The sequence below is a fragment of the Vulpes lagopus genome, chromosome 1 (genome assembly GCF_018345385.1).
Source record: "Vulpes lagopus strain Blue_001 chromosome 1, ASM1834538v1, whole genome shotgun sequence".
NCBI classification, from domain to species: Eukaryota; Metazoa; Chordata; class Mammalia; order Carnivora; family Canidae; genus Vulpes; species Vulpes lagopus.
Genome location: NC_054824.1, coordinates 51,678,426 through 51,699,001, shown reverse-complemented (window position 1 = coordinate 51,699,001; position 20,576 = coordinate 51,678,426). Strand labels below are relative to the sequence as shown.

Here is a 20,576-nt window from a genome sequence, read left to right as displayed (position 1 = left end):
GGTCAGTTTTGAGTTAATTGCTTGCCCTTTTGCCACACAGCACAGACCCCAGAAGTGCCTTCTTTTCTGGCTAATAACTTTGGGTTGTGGCCGCCTGGCCAATTGGACTCCATAGAAACCTGCTTTCAACCAACCAAATATGACAACTTTTATTCCTGCTATGCATTTACTTACTGGGTTCACTTTGCTTTTTAAGTTGTGTGTGTGTGTGTGTGTGTGTGTGTGTGTGTGTGTGTGTGTGTGTGTGTTTAATCAATTTTTTGAGTTGGCACTACCATGACAAGTAAGTGGGTTTTGGCTAGTCAGTTTGACACCTTGCTCCTCAGTCGGTGAGTACCCATTTGATTTTCTTCCATTTTAAGATTTTGGCATATTCTGCTTTAGGCCTGTGAAGATGATGCCACTAACTCATGGACTGATAGATAAGCAAGTTGGTTTTATTTAAGGAGAGGAATCTTGGTGCTAAAGAACAAATAGAACTCGAATGGTGTTTGTTCATTTTCATCTGAAGCCCACCCTTCACCACTCAGTTATGTTACTCCCCTGGCCTTGGGGAAATGTGGTGGACAGAACACAGGGTGTGTTTAAACTTTCTAGAGAATTTTATGTAGGTAATTATCTGTTTCCTTTGGCTTACCTTCTTTACTATGCATTCACCTGTCTTGTTTCTTTGTTGTTTTGTTTCCAGTTTTTAGTATTTTGTCTCCCCCTTCCTGGACAAGGGAAAAGTTACTGTCGTTTTACTTGTTTATGACACTACTGTGCCCTTTACCTTCAGGGTGTGGAGACCAGACTGACCTCACCATGGAAACAACATCAACCAGAGTTCCAACTCAAGAACATGCCAGACTTTTCCAATGAGTCCTCGCTTGCTATTAGAAAGAAAACATAATTATGTGAGAGGATACCTGTCCCTGGCTAGTGCCAGAATTTCCTGACCTCTTCCTAGCGGAGCACTGCTGGCCCTTCCTTCAGGAAAGGGAGGAGTTCACTGTACGGCCAGCCTGTTTGTCTTGTGGGAGTGACAGGTGAAAGCAGGAAAGATTATTATGACCTGTTCACCCACTTTTTTTGTAGCCCCTTATTTCCTGTTTTTAGCAAGGAAATTATGCCTAAGTGGCTAAAATAGTAAAAAAAAAAAAAAAAGTTGAAATAATGATAGTCGGTGTTGGAAAGGTGGTACAGGTAAGAAAACTAGAACTATTTGCCTGGATGTCATGGTTTTTTTCTGGAAAGTTTGAAGGCGTGGTCCTGGCCAACCCAATCTTTCTATCTAAAAACTTCTTAGCTGTCACAGGTAAGGAAGCACAGGTGGAGGTGCCGGGCCCAGCCTTGCACAGCAGCTCTGCATCCTCTTGTGAAATTTACCACACCCAAGAAGACACGCTTGGTGGGTGGGGTGGAGGCTGGGAAAAAGTCTGCCCTGCTCCGAAAGTTCCTCTGAACAGCCAGGTCTCACTTGTAAAAGTGACTGACACCCCTGGTGTGGACACGCTGGTGGCGGCAGTGACAAGGCGGCACAAACACTGATGAGGGACAGCACTGGGGCTACTTATTCGTAAATGGCAGTCAAGGTTATTGTAGCCCAGTGACATTGTGGAGAGTCGAAATGAAATTGCTCCAGCAATTAGTACCAACTCGCCCAAATTTCCAAAGAGCCAATTCAAAAACTACAAAAAGAAAAGAAAAACAAAAAACTCCAAACTTTTTATTACAGATAGTCAAAAACACACAAAAGGAGAATTATGTGATGAATCCCCATATACCTGTCACTCAGCTTCCACAGTTAACAACCCAAAACCAACACTGAGCTGTTTTAAAGGAACCAAATTATGGTTTAAAATACATCCATACGGGGCCTAGGAGGCTCAGTCGGTTAAGCATCTGCCTTCAGCTCAGGTCATGACCCCGGGGTCCTGGGATCAAGCTCCAGGTTGGGCTCTCTGCTCAGGGGGAGTCTGCTTCTCCCTCTACCTCTGCCGGCCACTCTCCCTGCCTGTGCTCTTTTGTTCTCTCGCTCGCTCTCTCAAATCTATAAAAATAAGTAAAATACATCCATAAGAGGACTGCATAGTGAAATAATTTAAAAACTCAGCTTTCAGGTAGGGCACAGATCTGCCCTTTAAAGTAGCACTTTGGAATTAAAGGTTCTGAGAACATAACCCAGCACTGGCATCTTATAGATACAGGTTCGAATCCCAGACCTGCCACGTGGCTTTGGATGAGCTACCTTAACGTCACTGGGTACCTCAGGTCCTTCATCTCTCAAATGGGGCAGCAAGACCTCTCACAGGCTTAAGAGTGAAGATTAAGTGGGAGACCTAACAGGAAGTGGGTGGCTGCTATTATTACAGGTCTCACTGTCATTCAGCAGTGTTATTAGCAGCCCCACAGTCCCATGGAGCCAACAGTATGTGATGACGATGGGAATGTTCCTCAGAAATGAGGGCACCATGCTGGCTTTCTGGCAGAGAAAACTTTCTCACCTGTGGTCTTATATAGAGACCCCTCCGGTTATGTAACTGGGGAGGGAAATCTTAAATCGTCATGTTGGCTCACTTAATGGTGAGGTTAACAACGGTCTCAGAGAGCCCCCCCCCCCCATTGTAACTGGACTTACCAGCTACTCTCCTCAAGTTAACGCTAGTTTCTACTAGAAAGCATTGAGCATCTGACTGAGAAAAAGGATCTCTGCATTTCTACACAATGTCCTCGGGTTCAGGTCTCTTGTGCTCATTTACTGTCTTATGTCTTACTTTATTTCACTTTGATTTTCATTACTTCCTCCTTTTCTGTCTCCTTTCTCTCAAAGGGAGGCCTCTGAGGCAGGAGGGGCAGGTGGGTTTAAGAAGTAGGTCATCCATGGAGAAAAACCTGGATAAAATAAATGCAGCCTGAATTGAGGAGTGTAGAGGACACTCCCACCTTGCAGGAGCTTTTTCTTTTGAAAAGCTGACAGCTGGCGGGAAAGGGAAACCGACCAGAAGAACCTGATCTGGTTACTTTTGTTCAGCAGGTTGTGTGGAAGGTTGGAGAACTTTTGTAGCCTCACAAACTGCCAGAAGGACAGTGTAATTTTAAACTGGGACAGTGGGTAATCAGCGTGACAAGCCAAAGCTCTTGAGTTCTGACTGGGTAAGAATCTGACCCGGTTGATCCTCCAAGGACCTTCTGAGGCATCGACAGTTAATTTCTAAAGCCAATAATGAGCTGCCCCTTGGTGTAGTGATGTGGTAGTGACGATGGCCCTGGTTACTGAGCACTCAGCTGTGTGCCACACAACAAGCTCACTCAACACAGTCTGTTTCTCAGAACAACCCCCTGAGGAAAGTGGTGGCATTTCCATTTCACAAAGGAGAGAATTAAGATTCAGAGAGTTTTAATGACTTTTCCATGATCAAATCACACATGACAAAGTTGGAATTAAAATTCACATCTCCGTTGACTGGAGTCCATGGTCTCGGTTATTGCTTTCTTTTGCTTCGTCCCCCCAAGTCAAAATACAGTGAACCTGTGATTATATTTAGAGTTGTATTTCTCATTATGGTGCTGGTTCTAATTTGAGATTATTTAAGCCTAGATTATGGACAAAGACTGGCACTGAACCAAGTGAAATTTAGCCGCCATTTATGTAGACCTGGGCCTTCACTTGTGTTCATTAGCTGGGGGTAGCCAGTGCTGTGACAGACTCTATACCCTCCAACCCTCCCATTACCACTGCCCCCCCTCCCACTCCATATTATATTGTCCTTGGTAAGGGCCATAAAAACTTTCATGGGATCTTTGTCCTACCATCTCAAACTGTGTGCAACTCTTAAGAGATGGAAGATAAATTATTTGCTTAGAGGGACACCAGAAAAAAAAAATTGGTATTTTTTTTTACCATTGATTGAAGTGACAGTTTGGTAACCAGCTCTCCGAGAGAGCTTTAACATGTTCCAAAAATTGGCAGTTAGCTCTAGAGTGAGCTAATTAGTTAGGAATGATTTTTATCCTCACTACCTTTAATAGCCTACCCTTGGAGAAAAGACAGATACACACGTGGAAATCAATTGTGCTGCAACTTGACCTTAATGCCATTTAGGGGAAATAAGAGAGGTGACTCATGATTTATTATTTAAGATCCTCCTTTTAAAAAAAGAATTGTTGTGAAAGATTTGACAAATAATGATTACTCCCATTTAGGAACTATCATTTAATCAAAGAAGCAGAAAACAGGAAGAATGGAAAACTTGTGTGACTAAGCAGTGTTTCATTTTCTTTGAAACTGTCTCTGCCACCCTGGCTGTAGAAAGAGAGGACTTTGCAGGCTCTACACGGCAGGAAACCCTGCTTTCACCAGGGCAGAATGCAGGGACGCCGCATAACCGATGCCACATTAAATTGAGTCTACAAATGCTTCTCTTTTAGGTCTTTCTTTTCAAAGTAAGTCCTCAGTGAGCTCTTACTGCTCGTATGGAGTTGCCCCCAAGAACCCCTATGGGAAAACACAGACAGCATATAAAGGAAGTGGGCTTTCCTGGGGCTGGTCTGTTCCTATCTGGACCCCTATCATCCTGTGTTCATCGTGTTCACACACCTGACTGCTGCTTCCCGCCCTTCCTTGGCGGGAGGTGTGAGTGCTTGTTTATTTAAACCTCCATCAGTACTGCTTGGAAAAACAAAACAACACACTTACTTGTCTGGGCATTGAATGTTCTTCCTGAGTTTTTGTCCTGCCCATTGGCCCGGAGGCGGCATGATGGGTGGGGCGAGTTTCGGTGTTGGTTTGGGAAGTTTCGAGAACAGGCTATGGGTTGGGTCTGTTAGGTTGGGGTTACTCTTGGTTTTCATCATTTTGGAACGTCTGAGGGTCAGAGAGCATTGCCATAGATGGTTCTGGGAGTTCTCATGTTCTGGCTGTGCCTCCTTCTTGAGGGCAGATGCACCTGGGCAGGTACTTCACACAGCCCTGACATGCTGTAGTCCTCCATCCGCGTTGTGTTCTCACCTGGACACCTGCAAGGAAGGTGTGCAAGCCTAAAAACATCACCAGTTAGATACCTGCTTGATGTTGACTCCCTGCACATTAATGAGTGCAGGTCTTCATTCCCCTCACCTTCGCTCCCATCCTCCTCACCCCACCCCCAGCCCCCTGCTGATGTCAGCCAGCAAATGGAGGTGGTGTGCCTCCAGGATCGGATTGAAGCTGCCCTTTGGAAGCTCAGGGTTTGTCACTGGTGGTAATTTGGCCCTGGGCCCCTTGCCTAGCTAGTTCCCCTCTCCAGTACAGCAGTGCCATGCAGCACATAGGTTGTTAGAAGAAATGATATTGACAAAATAAGATGAAGCTCTTGCGTGTATTTTTTCCCCTTCTATTCACAGCAATACGTGATAGGAGTGCATTGCTCTTTGAATAGCTGGACATCAAGTGGCCAGAAAAATCAGCACCCTGGCTTCCCTGCCTCCTTCCTTAGCACCTAAGCATTTTGTTCAGGGCTGCTCAGTGTGCCAAGCCTATTCTTGCTCACTGTCCTCTAACCCGGCACCCACTACAGTATCCCCTCTTCCTTGGAGGCAGTATGTGCAGTGGTTTCAAACTTCAGCCCGTGTCAGAGCTCCTCAGTGGCTGGTGTTAAAGCAGATTGATTGCCAGGTCCCACTGCCAGCATCTCTGATTCGGTAGGTAGGTCTGGGTGGGGATGAGAGACTGCATTTTGAATAAGCTCTCAGGTGCTGTTGTTCTGGTTCAGGGATTATACACAGAGAACCACTGCTTTGGTGTATGGGGACGAGCAGAAGCTTTGCTTAAACAGAGCTGGATTTAAATCTAATGATATACTTAATGTTTGTGAACTTGAAAGGGTTTTCTTCATTTCCCCAAATCTCAGGCAATTTATCTCTACAATGGGAATAATATCTACTTCAAGACGTTTTAGAGAATTAGATGACAAAAATAGCACAGAGTAGGCTTTGGGTAATTACTAGCTTTTTTTTGCTGTCCTGAAATGAACACACAGTTGTTCCCTATGGAGGCAGAAGAGCACTCTCTCCTCTTTTGTGGAGTTCTGAATGTTAAGGATCCTCTTATTAACATATACAAGCTAATGGGAGTAGAGGAAATGTTAACAGAAGTAGAAACTATGCTTACCTGTGGGTGAGTGCCCCAGGGAACGCCTGGAAATGCTGATGGTCAGACAAGGTTAGAGATTATTAGCACTTCCTGACTTGCCTGATAGAGGAACCATGTCTTACTCATTTGTGCCTGTGTTTGACATTGCAGCCAAAAATTCCCAACCCACAATCTGCCGATGCATGTGGGCTGTCAAGAAATCTTCCAGATGCAACATCTCTGAATATTTCAGGATCTCAAATTTCATTTGTGTTCTTCATGCCTTGCTACAATCATTGTAATGTCCTTAGGAGATGGAAATCAAGTTGCTCTATTTCAACTGTCCCAGTTTTTCATCACTTTCTCCAAATCTATTATCCTCCTCCTTGTCATCTCAAGAATGATCCTCAAAATGGATCGCTGGTATGGAAATATACATTAATGTACAAATCAGTACATAAAGTTTAAATGACATCCATTTTTGTTGACTAAAGCAAAATTATCTCTACCATAAAACAATTATCCTAAAGATCTGAATGGTAGTGCCAATCACTTGTCACATAATTTCCAGGTAAGTTGTGTATTTTTAGGCCTTATTCAATGTATGATCACTATCTAAATGATAGCCTCTGCTGAGTCAGGATTTCCTCTGGGAACAAAATTGAACTGTTTTGATAATATTCCTATTAAAATATTCAAGTGCAGAGGTCCTTAAACCATGGCTCACTGCCTGTTTTTGTAAAGAAAATTTTGTTGGCACATGACCATGCTCGTTTCTTTAGAAGAAACCAGATGGCCCTTGAAGCCAATAATACTAAGTATTTGGCCCTTTATAAAAAAGATTACAGAGATTTCTGCTTCTAGTCAATGGGTCCCACCTCATGCCTTTTGCCACCAGAGGGTGCTGGATGTACCACCAGCTTATCACAGCCAGACATCTGCCTGTCTGGACACCCTGTCTTCCCACGTGCCAGAACTCAGAGAGGCTGTACTTGGTCCCTGCTGCCAACAGCATAACCTGTCCCACCTCTTGCTCTGCTCACACTGAGATCTTCTGTGACACATGCCTGGGCCCACCCCTTCTCGACTGCTTGGGGGCTGAAGCACCCATCCTGGGCCCCTCAGCACCCATCCTGGGCCCCATTACAATTCCAGTCTTGGCTGAGCAGCATCATTACATGACAGGTAGTTTCCATAGTTGAAATTCTTTAGCATCTCGTAGGAAGAACTACAGTATATTTTTTAAAGATTTTATTTATTTATTTATTCATGAAAGACACAGAGGTGGGGTGGGGGGGGGCAGAGACACAGGCAGAGGGAGAAGCAGGCTCCATGCAGGGAGCCCGATGCGGCACTCAATCCCGGGTCTCCAGGATCATGCCCTGGGCCAAATGCAGGTGCTAAACCGCTGAGCCACCCAGGTATCCCCAAGTACTACAAGATTATAAAAATTGTTAAGATAGCACATTTTTTAAGATTTGTTTGAGAGACAGACAGAGTGTGGGGTGGAGGGAAGAGGAAGAGGGAAAACCCCAAACATGGAGCCTGAACACAGGCTTAATCTCATGACCCTGAGATCATGCCTTGAACTAAAACCAAGAGTTGGATGCTTAACTGACTGAGCCCCGCCCGGCCCCCCATGAGATAGCACATTTAGATACTGTCTGAATGGAGTAAATTCAGGCTTTACTCCATGTAAACCTTGATCTTCAGTACCCTTCATAGGTGCCTGGTTCTTCCTTTCTCCGCCAAGGTTCTTGATGAGGAGACCTATTCTTGTTCTCTCCCCTTCTAAATTCCCACACACCCCTTCTGCCGGGGCTGGGGGCACTCCTTCTCCAATGCACCGTGGAAACTACTCTGACCTGGTCTCCATGTTGCCAATCTGGTAGACATTTCCCTCCCAGCTTTATTGAGATATAATTGACATATGGCATAGTGTGAGTTTAAGGTGTACAAAGTGTTGATTTGATGCATTTATATATTGTGAAATCATTACCGCTGTAGCATGAGCTCATCTGGACACTTTGATTCAGCTCTTGCCTTTCTAGACCTGTCTACTGCATTTGGGTCTGTGGACAGCTCCTCCCCCGGGGAACTCTTCAGTGCTTTTCAACTTCTTTGACTGCAACTCGGTTTGAGAAGGAACTTTCTGTATAGCAACCCAGTAAATGCGTGCATAGACGCAGCTGAAACTAAAGTTTCCCAACATAGTACACAATAAATTCTGATATTTCCAGTTTCATTTTTTTTCAGTTATAGTTACAACAAAGTAAAACTGATTTCATGGCTCACTAATGGCTTGAATCCTTATGCTTTTGGTTCCCCTGACGTTCTTCTCTGCTTCTCCTCATATATCTCTTACCAGCCTCTTTGGTCCCCAGAATTTTTTATACTCCCCAGTGTTCTGCCTCCAGCTTTTTCTTCCTAACTTATGTATTTCCCCGGGGGATCCCATCCTTCCTATTCATGCTACAGACTCCAAAAATCCGTCTCTCTTCTGGAACCTCAGCACTGTGCTCCTACAGAAAATGATATTGGCCCCAGGTTCCATTGCCAGGGACCCATACTGGGTCAAAATAAGGGGAGACTGGTCATCATGTTGAAACTCATGTACCTGCATTTGATTTAGGACAAAGCTAAGAGCAAAGCCAAAGTAAAAAGTCAGGTGGGTTTTCTGCAAGGATCTAAGACAGAACCAGTTTTCTGCATTGTAAAGTTCCAATGTACTCTTCCCAGTGTTCTCTTTCTGTACTCTATTGTTAGAAGTGAGTCACTAGACTCAGCCCACACTCAAGGGAAATCATCCGGCTTTATCATCAATATGAGAGGAAGAGATACTAGCTCTCCTTTGCTGAGTGACTGCTGTTATGTGTCAGGCACTGTCCAGGCTGCAGGGCATACACAAGTTCCATTCAGTTATAATTCTCACAACACTATGAGCTTCGTGGTATTATCCGTATTTAAACGATGAGGAAATTGAGGCATAAGTCAGATAATTTACTTGCTCACAGTGACAGCTTTTATGTTTGAACCAGGCTGGTTTGATTGTTTCAATAGTCACTTCCCAAGGCAATCTCAGCCCCACCATTTGCAAAACTTTTCAGATCAAATGCCAGATGGGGCGGCGATGTAGAGAGATTGAGAAACGGAAGTACAAGCTGCTCCAGTCCAGTGTAGCCTCCTGATTAGTTCCCTTAGGCTCCCCTGGCTCAGTTAACAGTGGCAGGGATGACAGAGGGAGAAGTAAAATGGGATGAAAATGGCTGATGGGAAACGAAGCCCCCCAGGAAGCTTCTTACAGGTTGTTTAGCATCTATGGTATAGTCAACTGCTATGAAGCTGTGCTGGGGGAGGGTGGGGGGAAGGGAAGGAAGGGAGGGCAAATTGAGATGTAGTGAGTGTTCATCCTTAGAGGATGATTACAAAAGAAGAGGAAATAAATCTGCATAACTGACAGGACATTCATGTAAAGTAACTTTTCAAGTGTGTGTAGTGTTTCATAGTATTCGTGCCCTCTTGGAAGAGAGAGAATATGTCACCATGGAATAAGAATCACATGTGGGTTTTCTCTTCCTTATTAAAGATTCAGGGAAAAAGCCTTACTCAAACTGGGGCATTTCAGTGGAGAAGGGTTATTTTCCCTGCCTCGTGACAACCTGTTGGACCAGGTTTCTCTATTATATTTATATGTTGTGTCAAGTTAATCACTGGGGACCTCTGCCTGCTTCTCACATTGACAGCATGTCAGGCAGAAATTGAGGATTTTCCAGAACTATGGCTGAGCTCAATTCATCTGTTAATTTTCTAGACTCTCAGCTCATCCCTTCTTCTGAAAACTGAATGTTGTAGGCACTGTTTCTGTTCTTATGGCTGCTTGTTACTCTGCCTTCTGCTGTCTGAAATCTTTTCCCTGTACTCTTAAGGGGAAGTAGGAAAACCAATTTCCACATGAAAATGTACTAAAAATCACTTGACTTTTCCTGTTTGGTTTACTATGGTGAGTCCCCTGGAAATTGACTCTGAGATGGAACTGGGGAATGTTCTCAGCAGCAATCCTGCTAAGAGAGTGAGGGAGACAGGATGGGGCCTTGGGAGAAGCTGAGCAGCAATGCAGTTGCAACAGAGGCTTCAGCCCATCCAACTGGGTTTGGAAGCCCCAGTGAAGCAAGAGGTAGGCTTTTGTACCTCACAACCAGTAAGTAGGTGCTGCTGCCTCTGGAAAGGATGCATAAGCTTGGGCAAGGCAGCTCTCATTAGTGGAAATCAGCTAATTTGATTAGCTGGGGATGGGGTGGCGGGGGGTAGACTCGGGGGTGAGCAATCAGCAGATGCTCACTCAACAGCTGGGTGATCTGAGGGGCATCTGTACTGCATACTGCAGTACCCACTACAGATGTGCTCCAATGGTCTGGGTATTTTCTGAGTATTTGTACAATATTAAATATTGAATAATTTCTCTTCTAGGACTAATTTTTTAACTCACTTTTTATTAGTATTTATTATATCTCATGAGAAGAGATTAAGAATCATTGACTTTGGGGATCCCTGGGTGGCTCAGCAGTTTAGCACCTGCCCTCGGCCCAGGACATGATCCTGGGGTCCCAGGATGGAGTCCCACATCAGGCTCCTTGCATGGATCCTGCTTCTGCCTCTGCCTGTGTCTCTGCCTCTCTCTCTCTGTCTCTCTCATGAATAAATAAATAAAACCTTAAAAAAAAAAAGAATCATTGACTTTATTAGGTACTATCCTGACTCCAAACACCCCAAATTGTCTTCTGAGCCTGGAGTACATTATATATATAATAAATATTTATACATAAATCCCCCCTTTCTGGTTGTTGCATATCTTAATTTCTAATTCAGTGAAAGCCTTCCCTATCTTCCACCTCTTAAATCAGGAGTAAGCCACTGGTGATACATTTTGTTCTAATAGTTTAGTTAATCAAAGGGCTGAAGAGGTTGGTTCTTTTATTTTTTCTTAGGGAATGTTTAAAAAGTAAATTTGAAAAATGGCAAACTGTTGCACCATCTCATATTTCCTTGATTTCCTGCAGTCTCTGTTTTTCCATCATTAACTTAAAAAAATACAAAGTCAGTGTATACAATTCAGCATTCAGCTAGAGATAATACCAGGAGAAATAAAGCAGTGATTGTTTTTCACTGTGCTAAAAAGTTTTAAAGGGCATGGCCCCTTTGATTTTCATCAAATATATATGGTTACATTTTGTGTGCATTTCAAACAATACCATATCAAATTAAGTCTCATTTTCCACACATAAAAGAGTGAACAATTTTAATCACCCCCTAGCCCCATCCAAGAAAGCTTGCCAGCAGAGTAAATTGGAGACTAAATTTGTGCTATTTTCATTTCATGGCAAAAGTTATCTTGTAAACAGAAATAGCTGCTCTCTTCATCACAATCATGTGAACCATACTATGGTTTATGAGCATCAGTACTTCTAAAAGGACTTTTCCTGTAAGAAAAGTTTGGCATATTTCTTAAACACCCTATAACAATGTTTGCAAGCGTTTATTACATGCTGGTCCTGGTGCTGGTGCTGGTGCTAGGAAATATGCCCCTGAATCAAAATTCAGAACAGAAGATATAATAAGACACTGTGAAGATGGCCAACAGCTGCCTTTGTAATGGAGGAGAAAATTCTCTGCAAAATATTAGTACTGATACTTAGAAAATATAAGGCAGCAGTAAAACAGATCCACTTTTAGATTGGCAAAACAAACAAACAAACACACAAACAAACAAACAAACAAACAAACAAACAAAACAACCTTTATAACCAGAAAGGATAATGGAAAACTGTTGGAGACATGGCTGAAATATGAATTCCATCCTAATGAGGCCCTGAGTTTACAATACTTGTCTGTGTACACTTTCTGGGAACACATCACCATAATTTGAATTTATTTCTATGGAAAAAGTAAACTGGAATTATGTGAGTTTTGAAGTATATGAATCTTCAAGAATACATCTCTCAAAGTTAAGCATCAGTCTATCTTAAAGGGTGTGCTTTTTCTGTTTTATTTTACTTTGATATTTCTTTCTTTTTTTGTGTGTGCTAATCCCATGACCTATAATTGACTTTGGGCTGTTAGTAAGGGGAGATGAAGCAGGATATAAAGAAAAGTCTACAGAAGCAAGGAAAAAGAATGAGGAAAAGGGAGGGATGTGAAGGGAAGGACAGAAGAACTTGAGAGGGTCTATATGGTGAGGGAATGTATTGGCTACAAGAGGAGAAGAAATACTGCTAATGAAGCAGCAGCCATCTGCTAGGTGGGGCCATACAGCCAGCCATCCAACCTGGGTTTGGATCAGGACTTAGCTCCTCACTGTGCAGCTGAAGTTTGCCAGTCAGTAAACATGTGTTTACTGAGCTTCTGCTATGTGCTGGGCATTGCCGCACACTGTAGATGATGGTGAATATGCTCTTGTGGAACCTATGCATCATGCTGTTAGCAAGAATTTTTTTATTTTTTTATTTTTTTAAAGATTTTATTTATTTATTCATGAAAGACAGAGAGAGAGAGAGAGAGAGAGAGAGAGAGAGAGAGAGAGAGAGAGGCAGACACAGGTAGAGGGAGAAACAGGCCCCATGTCAGGAGCCCAATGTGGGTCTTGATCCTGGGACTCCAGGATCATGCCCTGAGCCAAAGGCAGGCGCTAAACCGCTGAGCAACCGAGGGATCCCCTGTTAGCCAGAATTTAATTGAAGAAAAGATGCAAGGGAGATAGAGAGCATGTTATGGGAGGATCTAGAGAAGATTTTATTAACTAGGTGACAACATAAGACATGAAGAATTTCCTTGACTACCTCAAGACTCCAAGTCTCAATTCTGTATCTGCATCATGAACGTGATGGTGCTTATTACACAGGATTCTTGTAAGGATTGGGAAGGAGAGATGTATGATTTGGTAACATTTTACTTGGGCCCCCAGGCTGTAGTCTGCTGACACCTGCCCTAGACCATCCATGCATGTTTACTGTACTATGGGATAGACAGGAACATCTGTCTGACTTAAGCCACTGTGTCAGATGCTGAAGCTGCTGTGCCCTGCCCATCTCTTGAGCTTCTTCTCCAGGCACTGTTTAACCTTCTGAGAAGTTTTTGTTGGTACAGCTCCCTCTGGCTGGAGTGACCTTTCTGTCACATTCCCTCTGGTGCACTGCAATCACCTATCACAGGTTAGGCCTAGAGGCTCCTTTCCTAGCCAACTCTGCTAACCTCCCCCAAATAAGAAATGAACTGCCTGTGAGCAGAGACCATATGTTGTTGTTTCCATTCCTCAGGATCTAGCACAGCAGAGCCTCTATGCCTGCTTGGCTGAGTGAGTAACCTTTTTCTTCCTATAAAACAGATAACATTTATAAAATCAGAAAGCAGAACAGACCACTTCAGTTAGAAATAACCAAATGAAGGCCACAAACTAAGTGTATTACTCCAGGTTTATTTATATTTTATTTATTCATTTTCATATTCTGCCTGTCGTGAAATCCTAGCCCTCTGAATCAACCTGTGTCTACAATTAGACTCCTTCCGATGTATTGACTCAGTTTTGCACTGACACCTGCAATACTCTTCCTTGAAACACTACTGCCCAGACCATGTCCTGCTTGAATTCTCTTACTCTTTCATTTCTGTTCCTGCATTTTCTCAGTGATCCCAGACACCTGTCTAGTTTCCTTGCTCCTTACCTGGTGATGCGGAATAGTAAGTGAAACTTTTGCCTGAGAACCTAAGATGACTAGCATGTAAATCAGTTAAGAAAGAGAGTATCCAGCTTGGAGCTGGATGATGAATTCCAAATCTTGTTTTCACACCAAGGATGAAAAGTACTGGAAGAGCAGAAAATGGGGACTTGCTTGCAGAAGGAGTTGTGAGAGTGAGTGCCCCCCTTCTCCCACCAGCAACTTCCAAGGAGAAAGGTGAGAGTACTTGCCTTCTCTTCAAAGTCTGCAAGAGGGGCTTTAACAAGACCATCCCGGAGAGCTAGATATGTACCTCTTAGAGTCACAGCATCAGAACCAACTGAAGAGGGACACACTCCTGAGACAGCCAATGGCCTAAGACCAGATAGGCAGCTGATGAAGGAGATGCTCTTGGCTCCAGGTGGACCTGACCTTCTAGAGTTTATCCCGACTTTTCTCCTGGACAAGATCCAGGTGCAAGCAAGAGGCAGATGCAGCATGGGCTCACCTCAGGTCTTGTCTCAGAACATCTGGAAGAGCCCTTTCAGCTCAGCACAGAGAAGCTGAAGATGACATCTGAGTCCTAGGAGCTTCAAGCAGTCAGCCAGGTAGAGATTCATATGTCCAACCCCAGAGAATTTCAGCGAAGGTCCACATTGATGGGCCGATTGCCAGAACACCCGCAAAAGCACCAGTGACAAAAATGGTGTCACCAACCACGAGCCCAAAGTGCACGAAGCCACCTTACAATAGTGCCAGTAGGGGGAAAGCTTTCTCTCCCTCTCACATTGCCTACTTCCTCTTACAGGTGTGGTTCCAGCACCGCAGGGGTGGTGGAGGGCTTCAGCACAGGTGAGCAGGCTGGCAGAGGAGGAGGAGATGAGTTAGGGGAGCAGGAGGAGGGCTGCTGACCTGACCTATCTTCTGCGGGCTGGCATCCTGCCCAGGGCCAGGCCTCAATGGAGAAAGGTAAGCAGGCATGTCTTCATATCTCGTGCTCATTTGGACTCTGATGGGGACCTGGAGTTTCCAGTTTCTGGATTTGAGGATGTTTGCATTAGCTATGAATGAGCAGAAAAATCAGAGGAGAAATGGGGGAAAGCCTGTTTGGTGCCTGTGTTTCCCCCACATCAGGCCTGTTAATTAAATCAGTTAAAAATTTTCACACTTATATTTTTAACTTACAAAGACTGTGCAATAGTTATTATTTCCAATGATTTTTTTTTTTGCCAAACTTAAAGGAAAGAAAATTGAGAGGTGAAATGATTGGCTTTTGAAATTGAAAAATGAGGGTGTAGTTGCTAAAAGTAAAGAAATATCACACAAGGACATTAAAGATTGAGCTTACTCTGTCATTAACTACATCACCACACCCTGAACTAATATATTTCACAGTTCAGCTATCTCTGGGATTAGGAATCTGTTATTTTCCACTTCTGCTCTGCAGCCCTTTGGAGAGGAAAACAAACAGAATCACTGGAATCTATTCAGTTGGGGGAATCCTGTTGAAATACAGGAGACATTCTACTTAAGACTGAAACCTCCTGAAAAGGTTGGCTTTAAATTTTGTGTCCTCCTTAGGGAAGTATCTTAATTTGAAATTCTTCTTAAGCCAAAATGCCACAGAGGATAAAATATCTTCAGAGTTTGCAATAGCTGGGCTGCTAAAAGGAGCCAAATGGAAGAAAACTGGCACCTGGAATAGTACGGGTGAGGTCTGCAGACTCCATAGGTGTGGGAGTGACAGTGATTGTGGTGGCTGTGACATCACCTTTATTTTGCCACAAATCATTTGCAGAATGACTTTCTTTCACAACCAGGTATGTGTGGCATAAATACTCCCATTGCTATGGAAATCAAAATGGGCAAGCCTTGGTTTCAGGGACTTTGATTTTAGGGACTCCATCTGGCTGCCCACTTGTACCATGACTGTGACTGCCCCTGCCCACTGGCCTCTGAGAATGCAGCAAGAGGACTCTCTTCTCTCCAGGATGTCACTGACCAATTTCCACCCTTTATAAGGCAAACTCTTTACATCAAAAATTATTTTTATGTTAATATGTAAAACAAAAGAGCTTATATGTGTGTATATTCAAAAGAATAATAATAGAAATTAAACAAGAACCTCCCCGCCCACATACACACAAACAGACACATATAGATCAATGGAACAGACAGCCTAGATATAAACCTACATTTAGAAGGTCCATTCATCTATGACAAAGGAGGTAAGAATGTATAATGGGGAAAAGACAGCCTCCTCAATAAATGGTGTTGGGAACACTGGACAGCCATATGCAAAAGAGTGATCACTTTCTCACACCATACACAAAAATGGGGCAAAATGGGGCATCTGGTGGCTCACTTGGTTAAGTGTCTGACTCTTGATTTTATCTCAGGTCATGATTTCAGGATCATGAAATCGAGCGCCATGTCGGGCTTTGTGATCAGTAGGGAATCTGCTTGAGAGTGTCTCCCTTTCCCTCTTCCCCTCCCCACTTCTTTCTCTGTCTCTCAGAAATAAACTTAAATGGATTAAAGACCTAAATGTGAGACCTGAAATCATAAACCTCCTATTAGAAAACATGGCAGTAGTTTCTCTATCACTAGACATAGTAACATTTTTTTTTTTAGATATGTCTCCTCAGGCAAAGCAAACAAAAGAAAAAAATAAACTATTGAGACAACATCAAAATAAAAAGATGTTATACAATAAAGGAAATCATCAAAAGAAAAAGGCAACTTACTGAATGGGAGAAAATATTTGCAAGTGATATATCCTTTGAGGGGTTAATTTATAAAATTTAGACCTTAGACAACTAAGCACCAAAACCCCCACAAATAATCCAATTAAAAAAATGGTCAGAGGATCTGAATAGATGTTTTCCCAAAGAAGACATACAGGTGACTAATAGACACATGAAAAGATTCTCAACATCAGTCGTCATCAGGAAAATGCAAATCAAACATCAATGAGATATCACCCCCCACCTATCAGAATGGCTAAAATCAAAAACACAAGAAACAAGTGCTGGTGAAGATGTGGGAAAAAAAGAACTCTCATGTACTGTTGATGGGATTGTAAATTGGTGCAGCCACTGTGGAAAATAGTATGGGGATTCCTCAAAAAATTAAAAATAGAAATATCGCATGATCCATGGTTCTATTACATGTTTACTTATAGAAAATGAAAACACTAATTCGAAAAGATATTGGTGCATTATTTACACTAGCCAAGATATGAAAGAAACACAAGTGTCCTTTGATGATGAATGGATAGTGCTACACACATACAGAGAGAGAGAGAGAGAGAGAGAGAGAAAGAGAGAGAGGAATGTTATTCAGTCATGAAAAAAAGATGAGATCTTGCCATTTGCAAAAACATGGATGGATCTAGAAGGTATTAAGTTAAATGAAATAAGTCAGACTGGAAAAGACAAATAGATGATTTCCATATAAATGTGGAATCTAAAAACAAAAGAAAAATTAATAAACAAAAAGCAGAATCAGACCTATAAATACAGAGAACAAATTGATGGTTGCCAGAGGGCAAGGGGGATGGATGGGCAAAATGGGTGAAGGGGCGTGGGAGATACAGGCTTCCAGTTACGGAATGAATAAATCATGGGATTAAAAGGTACAGCAAAGGGAATATAGCCAGTGGTGTTATAATAGCATTTTATGGATATAGAGATGGTATCTACACTTGTAATGAGGACAGCATGTAGTATAGAAATGTGTTGAATTACTGTGTTGTACATGTGAAACTAATGTAACATTGTGTGTCAACTATACTAAAAAATTATTTTTAAAAATGACAACCCTTACATATCAGCCAGTTTAAGAAACAGAACATTGCCAACATTTTTGAATTCCTCATCTTAATTGATCATGGCCTTTCCCTCCCCACACTCCGGAAGGAACCTCTCTCCAGAATTTTTATCAAGCCCTTACCTCTCTTTTAAATTTTACCACACATGCACATATCACTAATCAATGTATTATTTAGCTTTGTCTATTTCTGAGATTTAGATATATGAAACTATGGTCTGTATTTTTTGGTACCTTGTTCTTTCATGTATTTATATTTTTGAGATTCATCCGTGTCAATATGTGTAGCTTGCTTTTTTCCTTCTTTTTTTCTCTCTCTTTGTCTCTGGAGTCATATAATTCTTGGCAATATATAATAATTGGTATGCATTTTGGTACTGAAGTCATGAATTATTGAGAATAAGAAGCAGTACATTATAGTAACAGGGGTTGTATCTGACAAATGATTACAGTGTTGAATGAATCTTTTCTATGAACTCTGTGATTAGTTTTGCATTTGGTCACTTGTAGTAGATCCTGGTGTTCATGCTTTCTTCAGCTGCAGTCTCTGACATTCCTTCATCTTCCTTCTCCTCATGTAGGTCCTTTGAAATTAACTGTCTAGCTAATTTAATATTCCATCCTTCATCGCAGTGAAGCTTCCTAACTTTCCTTCTTTTTTTAAAAGACTTTATTTATTTATGCACGAGAGACTCAGAGGCGGAGACACAGGCAGAGGGAGAAGCAGGCTCGCTGCAGGGAACCCGATGCAGGACTCGATCCCAGGATTTGGGATCACGACCTGACCCAAAAGCAGACACAATCACTGAGCCCCTCAGGTGCCCCTGAAGCTTTCTTGCATTTCAAATTGACACTTGCTTTTTTTTTTTTTCTTGTTTTTCAGGTGGAAGGTCACCACTATCCTCATCTTCACTGCTCTCTTGTTCATGAACCAGATACTTTGGCTGCCAGCATTCAGCAGCAGCACCTAATTTCTTGCCTAAGGTCAGCCTTCAGGGATTTCTGGGTCATCTTCATCATCACACCATACTATCTATGGTAAGGAGGGATGGGTTCATCTATTTTCATGAAACCACAATCTTTGTCTAAAGCTGGATATGTCACCATGATGTTCATTTCATCCCATCTCTGGGATTTTTTACCCAGCTCTTCATGGACACTCTTGCTGGGCTGTGCAGCGGAGGCCTCAGGACTCCATTGATGGGCCCATGAGCAGTGGTCCAAGGCTCTGGGCAGTGGGGGTTGGGCTCAGCCTCACTGATTGGCACCAGATCCAGGAAGGAAAGGGCTGGGTGCCAGCATGCACTTGCCAGGCTGCTGCAGAGCCCTCCTGGGGCCAGGGTGGCTGCACCTGCTGTCACGGAGACGCCAGAGTCAGTGGTCACCCCACGAGGACCCCCATGCCAGGGCCGACTGGGTGGGGCTGGCGGCCCTTCACACACCCTTTGCTACCAACACTTACCTGCCACTGACTCCTTCCTTTTCATCGCTGTGTAATGCTCTGTGGTATGAAAACATTAATTTTATATGTGAGTTCTATCCTTGATTGAGATAAAGACATTGACATTTTTTTTCTCTTATAAATACGGCTACTATGATCGCTCGAACATGGCAGAGCAGGTTACAATCCTTGGAATATGTCACTAAATGGTAAAACGTAAGCACGTGCAATTTTACTAGGTGACACCAAGATATTTTCCAAAGCAGTTGTTCCAGTTTATAATCACACGGGCAGTATATAAGAGTTCCCACTGTGACACATCTTTGATTATCATTAGTACCGTCAGACTTTACATCTTTATCAGTCTGGTGGTGTGAAGTGGTACCTAATGATACTAATTTGCATTTCTCTGGCTAGTGCAATGTCTAACTTAATAAGACTGGGCATCTTTTCAGGAATTATAGATGTTCTTTTTTCCTCTTTTGTAAAATTCCTGTTCCTGTCTTTTGTCTGCTGTGTAGGTTTTTTTTTTTTTTTATTGTGTCATAGATGTTCTTTATTTGGGATCTTTTAAGTGTATTGCAAATACTGCCACCCAGTTTGTGCCTCCTCTCTTCACTCACTTTGTGATGGCTTTTTTTGTTTGTTTTTTAAAAAATTTTTTCTTGTGATGGCTTTGATGAACAGCATGAACAGAAGTTTTAAAATTTTGATGTTGTCAAATATACCAATGCTTTCTTCATGGTGTGTATTAAGAAATCCTTCCTCCGAGGTCATAGTCTCTTTTGAACATCAAAAATTTAGCATTAACATTTCAATTTATTAATCTGTGTGGAGTGTGTGTGTGTGTGTGTATATTATGCTCGATCAGTTAGATATTTCATACCTGTATAGGGATACTGGCAGTAGGATATAGGAGAGGAAGCACAGCACAGCCATGCGTGTCTTCAGCAAGAGTCCACCCAGTGCTCCAGTGGCCATTCTTTAGCCTCCTAGCAACAGGACAGGTACGGGGAAGGTATCACACTGGCTTAGAATCTCTAGGTTCCGTAGGAACCAATAAGTCTTCTAATTAGGACATAGGTAGTGCTGGCAAGGAAAATGCCTAGTTAGAACTTATGTGGTGTCAGGGAAACTTCCCACAAGATACTAATGGTTCATTCACAGTCTTCCAGAACAAATATATTCAATCAGGGGTAATTTGTTATCAAAGCATTGCTACTTAGACACACAGCTGAAATTCTACCTCTATCAGGTTTCAAGGGAAACTGGAGAGAAAAGGTGACCCAAGGTCAATTTCCCACAGACTGTGTACATGTGTGTGCATGTGTGTGCATGAGTGGGGATCTATTTTCATTATTTTCTGTATGGATAATGTGTTCTCCCAGCATCATTTGCTGAATAACCCATCTTTTCCTCACTGATCTGCAATGCCAGCTAGACCACTTTCCAGCCTTCACTATACACGAGTCTGTTTATTAGCTCTGTGTGTCCCAGTACCAGC

At 42.7% G+C, this 20,576-nt stretch overlaps 1 pseudogene; it reads right to left on the bottom strand.

The window, feature by feature from the left end:
- Nucleotides 1–18,100: 18,100 nt before the first annotated feature.
- LOC121486671 lies at nucleotides 18,101–20,053 on the bottom strand (annotated as a pseudogene).
- Nucleotides 20,054–20,576: the final 523 nt, after the last annotated feature.